The sequence below is a fragment of the Theropithecus gelada genome, chromosome 9 (assembly GCF_003255815.1).
Source record: "Theropithecus gelada isolate Dixy chromosome 9, Tgel_1.0, whole genome shotgun sequence".
NCBI classification, from domain to species: domain Eukaryota; kingdom Metazoa; phylum Chordata; class Mammalia; order Primates; family Cercopithecidae; genus Theropithecus; species Theropithecus gelada.
Window position 1 is genome coordinate 37,499,912 of NC_037677.1, and position 12,748 is coordinate 37,512,659.

Here is a 12,748-nt window from a genome sequence, read left to right on the forward strand (position 1 = left end):
TGTTCACTCTGATGGTAGTTTCTTTTGCTGTGCAGAAGCTCTTTAGTTTAATTAGATCCCATTTGTCAATTTTGGCTTTTGTTGCCGTTTGTTTGTTTGTTTCAATTGTATTTAGCTCTGCTCTGATCTTCATTATTTCTTCTCTTCTACTGGGTTTGGATTGTTCTTGTTGCTCTAGTTCCTTGAGGTGTGGCCTTTAATTGTCTCTTTGTGCTGTTTCAGACTTTTTGAGGTAGGCATTTAATGCTATAAACTTTCCTCGTAGCATTGTTCTTGCTGTATTCCTGAGGTTATGATAGGTTTTGTCACTATTATCATTCAGTTCAAATAATTTTTTTTGAGATAGAGTTTTGCTTTGTCATCCAGGCTGGAGTGCAATGGTACAATTTCAGCTCACCACAACCTCCACCTCCCAGATTCAAGCGATTCTCCTGTCTCAGCCTCCCGAGTAGCTGGGATTACAGGTATGCACCACCACGCCTGGCTAATTTTGTATTTTTGAGAGAGACAGGGTTTCTCCATGTTGGTCAGGCTGGTCTCAAGTTCCCGACCTCAGGTGATACACCCACCTCAGCCTCCCAAAGTTCTGGGATTACAGAAGTGAGCCACCATGCCCAGCCCAGTTCAAATAATTTTTTAATTTCCATTTTGATTCCATTGTTGACCCAAGGATCTTTCAGGAGCAGATTATTTAATTTACATGTATTTGTATAGTTTTGAGTGTTCCTTTTGGAGCCAATTTTATTTCACTTTGTTCTGAGAGAGTACTTGATATAATTTCAATTTTGTTAAATTTATTGAGACTTGTTTTATGGTCTATCATATTGTCTATCTTGGAGAATGTTCCATGTGCTGAAGAATAGAATGTAAATTCTGAGTTGTTGGGTAGAATGCTCTGTAAATATCTGTTAAGTGGATTTGCTCTAAGGCATAGTTTAAGTTCATTGTTTCTTTGTTGACTTTCTGTCTTGTTGACTTTCAGTCTAGTGCTGTCAGTAGTGTATTAAAGTCCCCCACTATTATTGTGTTGCCATCTATATAATTTCTTTGGTCTAGTAGTAATTATTATTATTATTATTATTTGAGACAGTCTAATTCTGTCACCCAGGCTGGAGTGCAGTAGTGCCATCTTGCCTCAATGCAACCTTCACCTCTCATGTAGCTGGGATTATAGGCATGCACCACCACACCCAGATAATTTTTCTATTTTTAGTAGAGATAGGGTTTCATCATGTTGGTCCGGCTGATCTCCAACTCCTGGCCTCAAGTGATCTGCCTGCCTCGGCCTCCCAAAGCACTAGGATTACAGGTGTGAGCCACCACACCCAGCCAGTAGTAATTGTTTTTTAAATTTGGGAGCTCCAGTGTTAGATGTATGTATATTTAGGATTGTCATATTTTCCTGTTGGACTAATCCTATTATTATTATATAATGTTCTCTTTGTCCTTTTTAAACTATCATTACTTTAAAGTCTGTTTTGTCTGATATAAGAATAGCAACTACGGCTCAATTTTGGTTTCCATTAGCATGGAATATCTTTTTCCACCCCTTTACCTTACGTCAGTGTGAGCCTTTGTGTGTTAGGTGAGTCATTTGAAGACAACTGATACTTGGTTGGTGGATTTTTATCCATTATGCCATTCTTTATCTTTTAAGTGAAACATTTAGGCCATTTAGATTCAACATTTCTATTGAGATGTGAGGTACTGTTCTATTCATCATGCTAGTTGTTACCTGAATACCTTGTTTTGTTTTCATGGTGTTATTGTTTTATAGGCCCTATGAGATTTATGCTTTGAGGAAGATCTATTTTGGTATATTTTTCGGTTTTGTTTCACGATTTAGAACTCCTTTTAGCATCTCTTATAGTGCTGGCTTGGTAGTGGAGAATTATCTCAGCATTTGTCTGAAAAAGAGCTTATCTTTCTTTCATTTATCAAGCTTAGTTTTGCTGGATACAAAGTTCTTGGCTGATAATTATTTTGTTTAAGGAGGCTAAAGATAGGACCTCAGGCAGGGTGTGGTGGCTCATGCCTGTAATCCCAGCACTTTGGGAGGCCGAGCGGGGTGGAACACGAGGTCAAGATATCAAGACCATCCTGGCCAACATAGTGAAACCCCATCTCTACTAAAAATACAAAAATTAGCTGGGCATGGTGGTGCATGCCTGTAATCCCAGCTACTCGGGAGGCTGAGGCAGGAGAATTGCTTGAACCTGGAAGGAGGAGGTTACAGTGAGCCAAGATCATGCCACTGCACTCCAGACTGGACCAAATCCCTCTGGCTTATAGGGTTTCTACTGATAAATCTGCTGTTAATTCAATAGGTTCTCCTTTATGTTTTAGCTGATGCTTTTGCCTCACAGCTCTTAAGATTATTTCATTTGTCTTGACTTTAGATAACCTGGTGGTTATGTGCCTAGGTGATGATCTTTTTGTGATGACTTTCCCAGTTGTTCTTTGAGTTTCCTGCATTTGAATGTCTAGATCTCTAGCAAGGCCAGGGAAGCTTTTTAAAAATTATTATTCCCTCAAATATGTCTTCCAAACTTTTAGATTTCTCTTCTTCCTCAGGAACACCAATTATTCTTATGTTTGGTCATTTATCATAATCCCAAATTTCTTGGAAGCTTTGTTCATTTTTTAAAAGTTCATTTTTTAAAAATTCATTTTTTCTTTGTCTTGTCTCATTATGTTAATTTGAAAGCCTCGTCTTTGAGCTCTGAAGTTCTTTTTTCTACTTGTTCTAGTCTATTATTGAAACTTTCCAGTGTATTTTGTATTTCTCGAAGTGTGTCTTTCATTTCTAGAAGTTGTGTTTGTGTTTTCTTTATGATATCTATTTTTCTGGAGACTTTTAAATCTATATCCTGTATCGTTTTTAAAATTTCTTTAAGTTGGTTTTCACCTTTTTGTGGGTGGCAAGCCACCCAGGTGCCAAGGCAAGAGACTGAGGGCACAAGCTGTTCCAGTGTAATAAAGAAAATATATAGAATAAGAATAGTTATACCAGAAATAGATTATATATTATTATATATGAAGATTATTAATCATTAGTTTGTAGCATTACTCTTTATTCCAATATTATAATAATCTTTGTTCTACAATTATATCCTAGGAAAAACCAGGCCATACAGAGATAGGAGCTGAAGGGACATAGTGAGAAGTGACGGGAAGACAAGTGTGAGCCCTCTGTCATGCCTGGACAGGGCCACTAGAGGGCTCCTTGGTCTAGTGGTAATGCCAGTGCCTGGGAGGGCACCTGTTACTTAGCAGACCTTGGTCTAGTGGTAGTGCCAGTGCCTGGGAAGGCACTCGTTACTTAGCAGACCGGGAAAGGGAGTCTCCCTTTCCCCTGGGGGAGTTAAAGAAGACTCTGCTCCACCATCTCTTGTGGAAGGCCTGACATCAGTTAGGCTTGCCTAAAGCCATCCAGAGGCCTAACCTTCTCCCTGTGATGCTGTGCTTCAGCCCTTATGCTCCTGGTCCACTTTCATGTTCCGTCCTGTACACCTGGCTCTGCCTTCTACATAACAGTAGCAGAATTAGTGAAAGACTTTAGTACTTTAGAATTAGCGAAAGTCTTTGAAATGCATAGAAGAAATAATGACGTGAGCTGTCCCCTCTCTCTCTCTGCCTTGGCTACTAAACAGGGAAGGGCCCTCTGTCCGGTGGACATGTGACTCGCATGACCTTACCTATCACTGGAGATGGCTCACACTCCTTACCCTGCCCCCTGCCTTGTATCCAATAAATAACAGTGCAGCCGGGCATTCAGGACCACTACCCGTCTCTCAGTCTAGGTGGTAGCGGTTCCCTGGGCCCAGCTGCCTTTTCTTCTATCTCTTTGTCTTGTGTCTTTATTTCTATGATCTCTCATCTCCGCACATGAGGAGAAAAATCCACAGGCCCAGTAGGGCTGGACCCTACACTTTCTCTGGTACCTCCTTGAGTAGCTTAATAATTAACCTTCTGAATTCCTTTTCTGGCAATTCAGAGGTTTCTTGCTGGTTTTGTTCCATTGCTAGAGAGCTAGTGTGACTTTTTAGAGGTGTTGAAGAACCTTGTTTTTTCATATTACCAGAGTTACTTTTCTTGTTCCTTCTCATGTGGGTAGATTATTTCAGGGGAAAGATCTGGAACTCAAGGGCTGCTGTTTAGGTTCTTTTGTTCCACCAGGTGATCGCTTGATGTGGTGTTCTCTCCCTTCCCCTGGGATGGGGGCTTCCTGAGATTTGGACTGCAGTGATTGTTACTGCTACCCAGCAGAGCTACTGGGCTCTGGGCTAGTATTGGGGATTGTCTGCAAAGAGTCCTGTGATGTGATCTGTCTTTAGGTCTCCCAGCTGTGGATACCAGCACCTGCTCCAGTGAAGGTGGCAGGGGAGTGAAGTGGACTCTGCAGGAATCGTTGGTTGTAGTTTTGTTTAGTGCACTGTTTTTCTTGAATGCTGGTAATCCTAGCAGTGAAGTTGTCATGTGGACAGATTCAGGAACCTCTGGTTAGCCATGTTGTAGGCAGTGGAATTAGCTGTTGTTTTCTCCTTCTTTGGAGCAGGGTTGTTTTCTTATGAGTTGCTATAATGGCTTCAGTTGGGTGACCTCCAGCTAGGAAGTGGCGCTTTCAAGAGAGCACTAGCTGTGGTAGAAGGGGGATATAAGCTTGCCCTATGTTGGTCAGGATAAGTATTCAGGCTTCTCAGGTGATGGGCAGGGCCATAGAGCTCCCAAGAGTTTATGTCTTTTGTCTTCAACCATTGGGACAGGTAGAGCAAAACTATCAGATGGGAGCAGGGTTAGATGAATCTGAGCTCAGACTCTCCTTTGGGGCTTGCTGAGGCCACTGTCCGGTATGGGGGGTGTGGTTCTCAGGCCAATGGAATTATGTTCCCAGGAGGATTATGGCTGCCTCTGCTGTGTCATCCTGGTTGCCAGGGAAATGGGAGAAATCCAGCAGTGATTGGCTTCCTCCAACTTCCGTGCAGCCAGCAAGGCCAGTCTCATTCCTGCTGTGCCCTGGCAACAGCACCGAGTTTATATTCAGGCAGCTGGCATGCAGGGCTGAGCTCTTGCCCCAGGCTGTAAGCTTCCCTCCTGAGAAGGCTAGCAGGACTTTCAGGCCTTGCCCCCCTCCCTGTCTGCCTAAACCTTTGGCTGTAGCTTCTGAGCTCCTATCTGCACTTCCTGTTCACACCCTGAATTCTGCTCAGAAAAATTCGTGCTTGGTCAAAATTATTAAAAAGTTCAGCTAGAATCTTCTTTCACCCTTTAACCCTTCCCTAATTCCTCTGGCTTGGCCTTCCCCAAGGACCCCTGTGAGATAAAGTTAGGGATGGTTTCCTTGAGCTCAAACTGGGGACTGGGAGTGCCAACAAGGCTTTTCCCGCTGCTTTTTCTACTTTTTAAATTTTGCTCAGCTCCCTAAATCTGTTTTAGCTCTAGGTAAAGTTAAATTCTTCTCCTGTGATCTGGATTTTCAGGTTTCCTAGTGGGGATGTGTGTTTGGAGGCAGGCTTTCCCCCTCTCACATGTTGGGAACTCACAGTTTTTCTACTGTCTCATAGAGTTTGCAACAGCAAACTGCTTCTTTCAGAGGGTCTGTGAATTCTTTCAGTTTTCCTGATACGTTCCTGCAGTGGTTCTTGGAGCAAAATTTCACGATATGAGTCTCTACAAGCTGTTCTGTTCATCCAAGTGGGAGCTGCACGTTAGTCCTGTCTCCTGTCTGCCATTTTCTTTCTCACTGCACCCTCTTAGGTTTTTTTCCTGTTTTTTTTTTTTCTTTTTTCTGAGACAGAGTCTCCCTCTGCCATCCAGGCTGGAGTGCAGTGGCATGATCTTGGCTCACTGCAATCTCCACCTCCCAGGTTCAAGCAATTCTCGTTCCTCAGCCTCCTAAGTAGCTGGGATTACAGGCACCTGGTCTTTTTAAAAATTTTTTATTTTTATTTTTATTTTTAGTAGAGACAGGGTTTCACCAGGTTGGCCAGACTGGTCTCAAACTTCTAACCTCAAGTGACCTGCCTGCCTCAGCCTCCCAGAGTGCTGGAATTACAGGCATGAGCCACTGCCCCGGACTACATTTTTAAAGACTTCTTTTGTGGCCTAACATATCTGTTCTGGAGTAGGTTCTGTGTGTATACTTATGAGGAATGTGTATTTTTCTGGGGTTGGATGTATTGTCGTATGTACGTCATTCAGGTCCAATTGATCTAAAGCAAGCTTGTCCAACCCATGGCCTGTGGGCTACGTGCAGCCCAGGATAGCTTTGAATGTGACCCAACACAAATTCATAAACTTTCTTAAAATATTATGAGATTCTTTTTTTCTTTTAGCTAATCAGCTATTGTTGGTGTATTTTATATGTAGCTCAAGACAATTCTTCTTCTTCCAATGTTGCTCAGGGAAGCCGAAAGATTGGATACTCGTGGTCTAATGTGTAGTTCAAATCCAATGTTTCCTTATTGATTTTTTGTCTGGATGATCTGTTCATTATCGAAAATAGGGTATGAAAGTCTCCTACTATTATTGTATTGCAATATATCTTTCTCTTTGGATCTGTTAATATTTGCTTCATATATTTAGGAGCTCCAGTGTTGGGTGTGTATATATTTACAGTTGTTATATCTTTTTCTCTAAATGTCTGAAATAAAATTATCATATCCTTTTGATAACTTGACCCCTTTATCACTATATTATGACAATTTTAATCTAGTTTTTACAGTTTTTTACTTAAGGTCTATTTTGTCTGTTATAAATATTGCCACTCCTCCTCTCTTTTGGTTTCCATTTACATGAAATATCTGTTTCCATCTCTTCACTTTTAGTCTAAATGTGTCTTTATGATTGAATTGTATAGGCAGCATATGGTTAAACCTTTTTTTTCTTTTTTAAACATATTTAGGCATTCTCTGTCTTTTGATTGGAGAATTTAATCCATTTACTTTTTTTTTTTTTTTTTGAGACAGAGTNCCATTATCAACTGCCCTTCAAAAATACATTCAGAATCAGACAATCTCTCCCTTCTACTGTGCTACAACTTTGATCCCAGTCACCATCATTTCTCTACAGCAATAGCATCCTGAATCATCTCTATGCTTTTCTCATTTTCCCCCTTCCTCCTTACCTCCCTTACTGGCTGTATTCAACACTGCAACCACAGTGATCCTTTTAAAAATACCATATTTAATTGAATCTAAGATGCCACCAATTTAAGATGCACTATTATCTTTTAAAATTTGTTCAATTTAATTTTTTTATAGAGATGGGGGTGTCACTATGTTGCCCACGGTGGTCTTGAACTCCTGGGTTCGAGCAATCCTCCTGCCTTGGCCTCCCAAAGTGCTGGGAATATAGGCATGAGCCATTGCACCTGGTCTCACCATTATCTTATATATTACTAAGAAAGAAAGATGCTTCCAGTCGTATGATGATTTATTTTTATTTTATTTATTTATTTATTTTTTGCTTCCTGCCCTTAGACATAACACATGATGATTTAAAAAGTCTTTAAAGATATATTTTGAGACAGAGTTTCACTCTGTCATACAGGCTGCAGTGTGCTGGTGCAATCATGACTCACTGCAGCCTCACCCTTTCAGGCTCATGCAATCCTCCTGCCTCAGCCTCCTGAGTAGCTGGGACTACAGGTGTGCACCACCATGCCTAGCTAATTTTTAATTTTTTTGTTTTTTTAGAAATGGGGTCTCACTATGTTGCCCATGCTGGTCTTGAACTCCTGGGCTCAAGAAATCCTCCTGCCTCAGCCTCCCAAAATGTTGGGATTATAGGCATGAGCCACTGTGCCTGCCCCATATGATGATTTAATACTTTCCATCACTTACATTTTGTTTTTGGTCAGTAAAAGCTCTTTATTCATTCACACATGGCAGCTTTGCAGTAGTTACAAAGTAAGATGGAGCAGGTCCTGCCTCTAAGAACTCTAAGCAGATATTTGGGGAGTTCATTGTAACACCAATTGCTACTGTGGAAGCTCCAGGTGGGGAGAGGTGTTGATGCGGTTTGGCTGTGTCCCCACCCAAATCTCATCTCGAATTGTATTCTCCACATGTCAAGGGAGGGACCTGTAATCCCCACGTGTCGAGGATGGGAAGTGACTGGATTATGGCGGCCATGTCCCCCATGCCATTCTCCTGACAATGAGTGAGTCTCACGAGATCTTGATGGCTTTAAAAGTGGCAGTATTTCCTGTGCCTACTCTCACTCTCTCTCCTGCTGTCTTGCTTACCCTTTGCCTTCCACCATTTTTTGTAAATGTCCTGAGGCTGCCTCATCCATGTGGATCTGTGAGTTAATTAAGCCTCTTTCCTTTATAAATTACCTACTCTCACTGTTTCTTTACAGCAGTGTGAAAATGGACTAATACAGGTGTCATAGAGATGTTGCGGAAACATCTGGCAGTCGGTGGGGTTGATCTTCACACAATTTTTGTTTTTGCCTTCGTGCTTTCCTCCAGAAAAGCTTCTCTGCTCTCCTGAGGCTGTTAGATGTTCCACCCATGTGCTCCCTCAGCTCCTTCTACTTACCTGTCACTTAATACTGTCTTCGGGTTACCTGCTTACTTGTGTGTTTTCTTCTTAGGATGCTAAGGTATTTGAGGATAAAGATTGTGCCATGGCTTGGTGAGGATAAAGATTGTGCCATGGCTTGGTGAAGCTGCTCACAACTGTAATCCCAGTGCTTTGGGAGGCTGAAGCAGGAAAATCACTTGAGCTCGGGAGTTTGAGACCAGCCTGGGCAACATAGTGAGACCCCATCTCTCAAAAAAAAAAAAAAAAAGGTGGTGGTGGGGGGTGTGTGTCAGGCCTCTGAGCCCAAGCTAAGCCATCATATCCCCTGTGACCTGCACGTATACATCCAGATGGCCTGAAGCAACTGAAGAGCCACAAAACGAGTGAAAATAGCTGTAACTAATGACATTCCACTATGGTGACTTGTTTCTCCCCCACTCTTGAGAAGGTTCTTTGTAATCTCCCCCATCCTTAAGAAGGTTCTTTGTAGTTCTCCCCACCCTTGAGAATGTACTTTGTGAGATTCACCCCCTGCCAGCAAAACATTGCTCCTAACGCCACTGCCTATCCCAAAACCTATAAGGACTAATGATAATCCCACCACCCTTTGCTGACTCTCTTTTTGGACTCAGCCCCCCTGCACCCAGGTGAAATAAACACAGCCTTGTTGCTCACATAAAGCCTGTTTGGTGGTCTCTTCACATGAACGCGCATGACNAAAAAACACTGTTTTTTACTCTAAGGGATACCATTATGTAAGATGACCAGCCATCCTGGGAAAATCACTATGATTGGTCATCCTACGCTCATGGTAATAGCACACAAGCCTTTACAATTTTATCGTCACCCCATGGAGCTTTTATGTCTGCACTTGTATATTTTTAAAGGAGTTCAAAATCAGACTTTGTGCCTCTGTACATACTTAAAATTTTTTTCTTCTTAAAATTATATTTTTAAGTTCACATGATATATATGACAGATTAAGTTACAGTCATCCTTGACTCCCCCAATTTTTTCTTCTACATAATTAGTTACTATTTTTAGTTTGCATATATCCTTGGGGTCTTTATTTATCCATTTATATACATATTTATACAAATAAACTGATGAAAATACACAGTATTATTTTAGGAGTGCTTATTTTAAAAATATATTATGCAAATTGTTTTTTACTTAAAAAAATTCGCTATAGTTCATTTTAATGAGAACTCTATAGCATTTATCACATATAATTAAACATAACTAAATATAAAAGACAATCCGGCCTGGGCAACATGGCAAAACTCTGTCTCTACAAAAATTACAAAAGTTAGCTGGACTTGGTGGTGTGTGCCTGTTGTGCCAGCTACACAGGAGGCTGAGGTGGAAGGATAGCTTGAGGCTGGAAGGTTGAGGCTGCATTGAGCTGTAATCACACCATTGCACTCCAGCCTGGGTGACAGAGTGAGACCCTGTCTGAAAGAAAAAAAAAAAAAAATGAACAGTAGTTTTTGTATCAATCTAGTTATTCCTAAGGAATTAATAATAACTCTCTCTCTCTCTCTTTTTTTTCTCCCTGAGACAGAGTCCCACTCTGTTGTCCAGGATGGAGTACAGTGGCACGATCTCGGCTCACTGCAACCTCTTCCTCTGGGGTTCAAGTGATTCTGGTGCCTCCCCGAGTAGCTGGGACTTCAGGCACATGCCTGGCTAATTTTTGTATTTTTAGTAGAGAGGAGGTTTCACCATGTTGGCCAGGCTGGTCTCGAACTCCTGGGCTCAAGTGATCTGCTCACCTCAGCCTCCGAAAGTGCTGGGATTACAGGTGTGAGCCACCACACCTGCCTTTTTCTTTTCTTTTTTTTTCTTTTTGCAAGTTAAAAATATTTATTGCTATTCCAGGCTTCAAATGAGCCCCATAACTCAGGTCCGACATGTGGTTCGGAAGTTGTCATGGCATAACAGGGTGGTGGACGAATCCAGGCAGCCTGACCTTGAGTCCACCTTATCTTCCTTGGACCCCTGCTCCACAAAGCAGCTGTTGGTGGGGCCAACTCTTTCTCATCTGCCTCATTCACCCTGCAGAGCTCCAAGACTGGGGCAGGCAGCCTCCTAATCCCCACAGCTCACATATGAGAGGCTGCCCATACCTCTCCTAGAACTGGAAGAGCCTTCTCCTTAAGATCAGACACGATGGATTTGGCCCTGTGGAGAGAGAAGTGGTGCCACAGGAGTTGTTTTAAGAGGAGAAGGCATGCACCGTCTTAGATCAGAGGTTGCAATATGGCCACCCACAAGCTGACTTTCCCCACTCATATGTCTGCTCGGCCCCTTTGGGCTGCACAGTATTTAAGAAAAATAATTGCTGGGCACGATGGCTCATGCCAGTAATCTCAGCACTTTGGGAGGCTGAGGCGGGCGGATCATGATGTCAAGAGATTGCGACCATCCTCACCAACATGGTGAAACCCTGTCTCTACTAAAAATACAAAAATTAGCTGGGTGTGGTGGTGTGTACCTGTAGTCCTAGCTACTCAGGAGGCTGAGGTAGGAGAAGCGCTTAAATCTGGGAGGTGGAGGTTGCCGTGGGCTGGGATCGTGCCATTGCATTCCAGCCTGGGTGACAGGGCGAGACTCTGTCTCCAAAAAAAAAAAAAAAAAGAAAAACCAAACTGTCCAACTCATCCTCCCTTAGGTCAGGGCTGCTTGTCCCAGCCTAAAATGTAAGTGGCACAAAATGGTTTTCAGTGAGGGTAGCTGACTCATTGCAGAAATGGGCTTGAAGAGGGGCAGAGAGTCAAAATTTGGCCTTGGCACACATGAGACAAAGGAAAAGGAACCTTCCTCACATCCCTTCATTCTGCTGTGGCTAATGCCATGTTATATTCCCTTTAGAGAGACAGCAATTCTTTTTTTTTTTTTTTTTTGAGAGGGAGTCTTGCTTTGTTGCCCAGGCTGGAGTGCAGTGGCGCAGTCTTGGCTCACTGCAAGCTCCGCCTCCTGGGTTCAGGCCATTCTCCTGCCTCAGCCTTCCAAGTAGCTGGGACTACAGGCGCCCGCCACCGGTTTCACCTTGTTAGCCAGGATGGGAGAGACAGCAATCTTGATGCAGCTCAGATGCTTTCCTCCACTGCTCAGGATGCTCTCAATGCGGTAGTTTCTGGTGCTGAGCCAGCTGGGCAGCTCCAGGTCAGGCACAGTGAACTCACTCATGGTGAGTAGGTGCCTTCTTTGAAGGGACAGTAGCAAAGAAGCCCATAGGTATGCAGGGGCTCTGGGCAGGGCTCCCCAGGAGGAATTAAAGTATCAAGTACATCACAGAAGTTTTCATAGGCACAGCTGCCAATCTGTTCCATGCATGAGATCTTGACCCAGAAGCCAGCCACTTCCTTCCCTACAGTTAATTCCACCTTCAGAGGATATTTGAGGGGGACACTGGTCTTGCCCTCAGCACTGACGATCGCCTTCCCAGTAACGAAAAAAAAACTGGTCGGCTTCCAGATACAGGCTTCTGCTCACCACAGGATCCTTCCCTTTGTCTCAGCTATCCCAGGGAAAGCTACTGATCTGGTTCAGGTGGACGTGGGCAGGGGCTGCTAGGCCTGCCAGAAGCAAGCCCAGGACAATCAGGAGCGGAGCCTCCATCAGGGATTGCACTGTGAAGGGTGAGTCCGCATGGAGTTAACCACCCACATTTTCAATCCTTTAAGTTACAAATCTCAATAAACAAAGTACTGGGAAAAAATTATTCTGGCTTGTGTTGTGATTCTATCTCTTAGCCTGGTGAAAGAGAGACAAAGAGAGCGAGAAGAAAGGAGAAGGGAAACAGAGAAAGGGAATAGTGTGATGGGGTGGGATGACAAGAGAACCTCGATTTATGGTTTCGTCAAGACTGCACACAATGGAGAAGGTCTTTTCTGTAAAAGAAATTAGGAGTGTTGTCACAAACAGGGGAAATACACTAGGCAGTCAAAAATTCCAACTGTCACAGCAGATATTCTATGCTTTTAAGCAAAACTTTTTCAGATGTCAAAATAGTCAGCATATGCATAATTCATGTAATTATGATTGTTTTCCTAAAAGGGAGAAGTCACTTTTCTTGGTAGAAAGATGCTTATATATTCATTGCCCCAAGTGGGCCATTTATCTATTCAACATTTATTGAATATTGATCAATATTTATTGAACATTGATCATGTTTCAGTTACTGTTTTAGGTGTGGGTGATAGTGGTGAACA

General features: G+C 42.7%; 1 pseudogene; it reads right to left on the reverse strand.

The window, feature by feature from the left end:
- Positions 1–12,170, reverse strand: part of LOC112631005 — a 58,361-nt pseudogene extending 46,191 nt beyond the window's left edge.
- Positions 12,171–12,748: the final 578 nt, after the last annotated feature.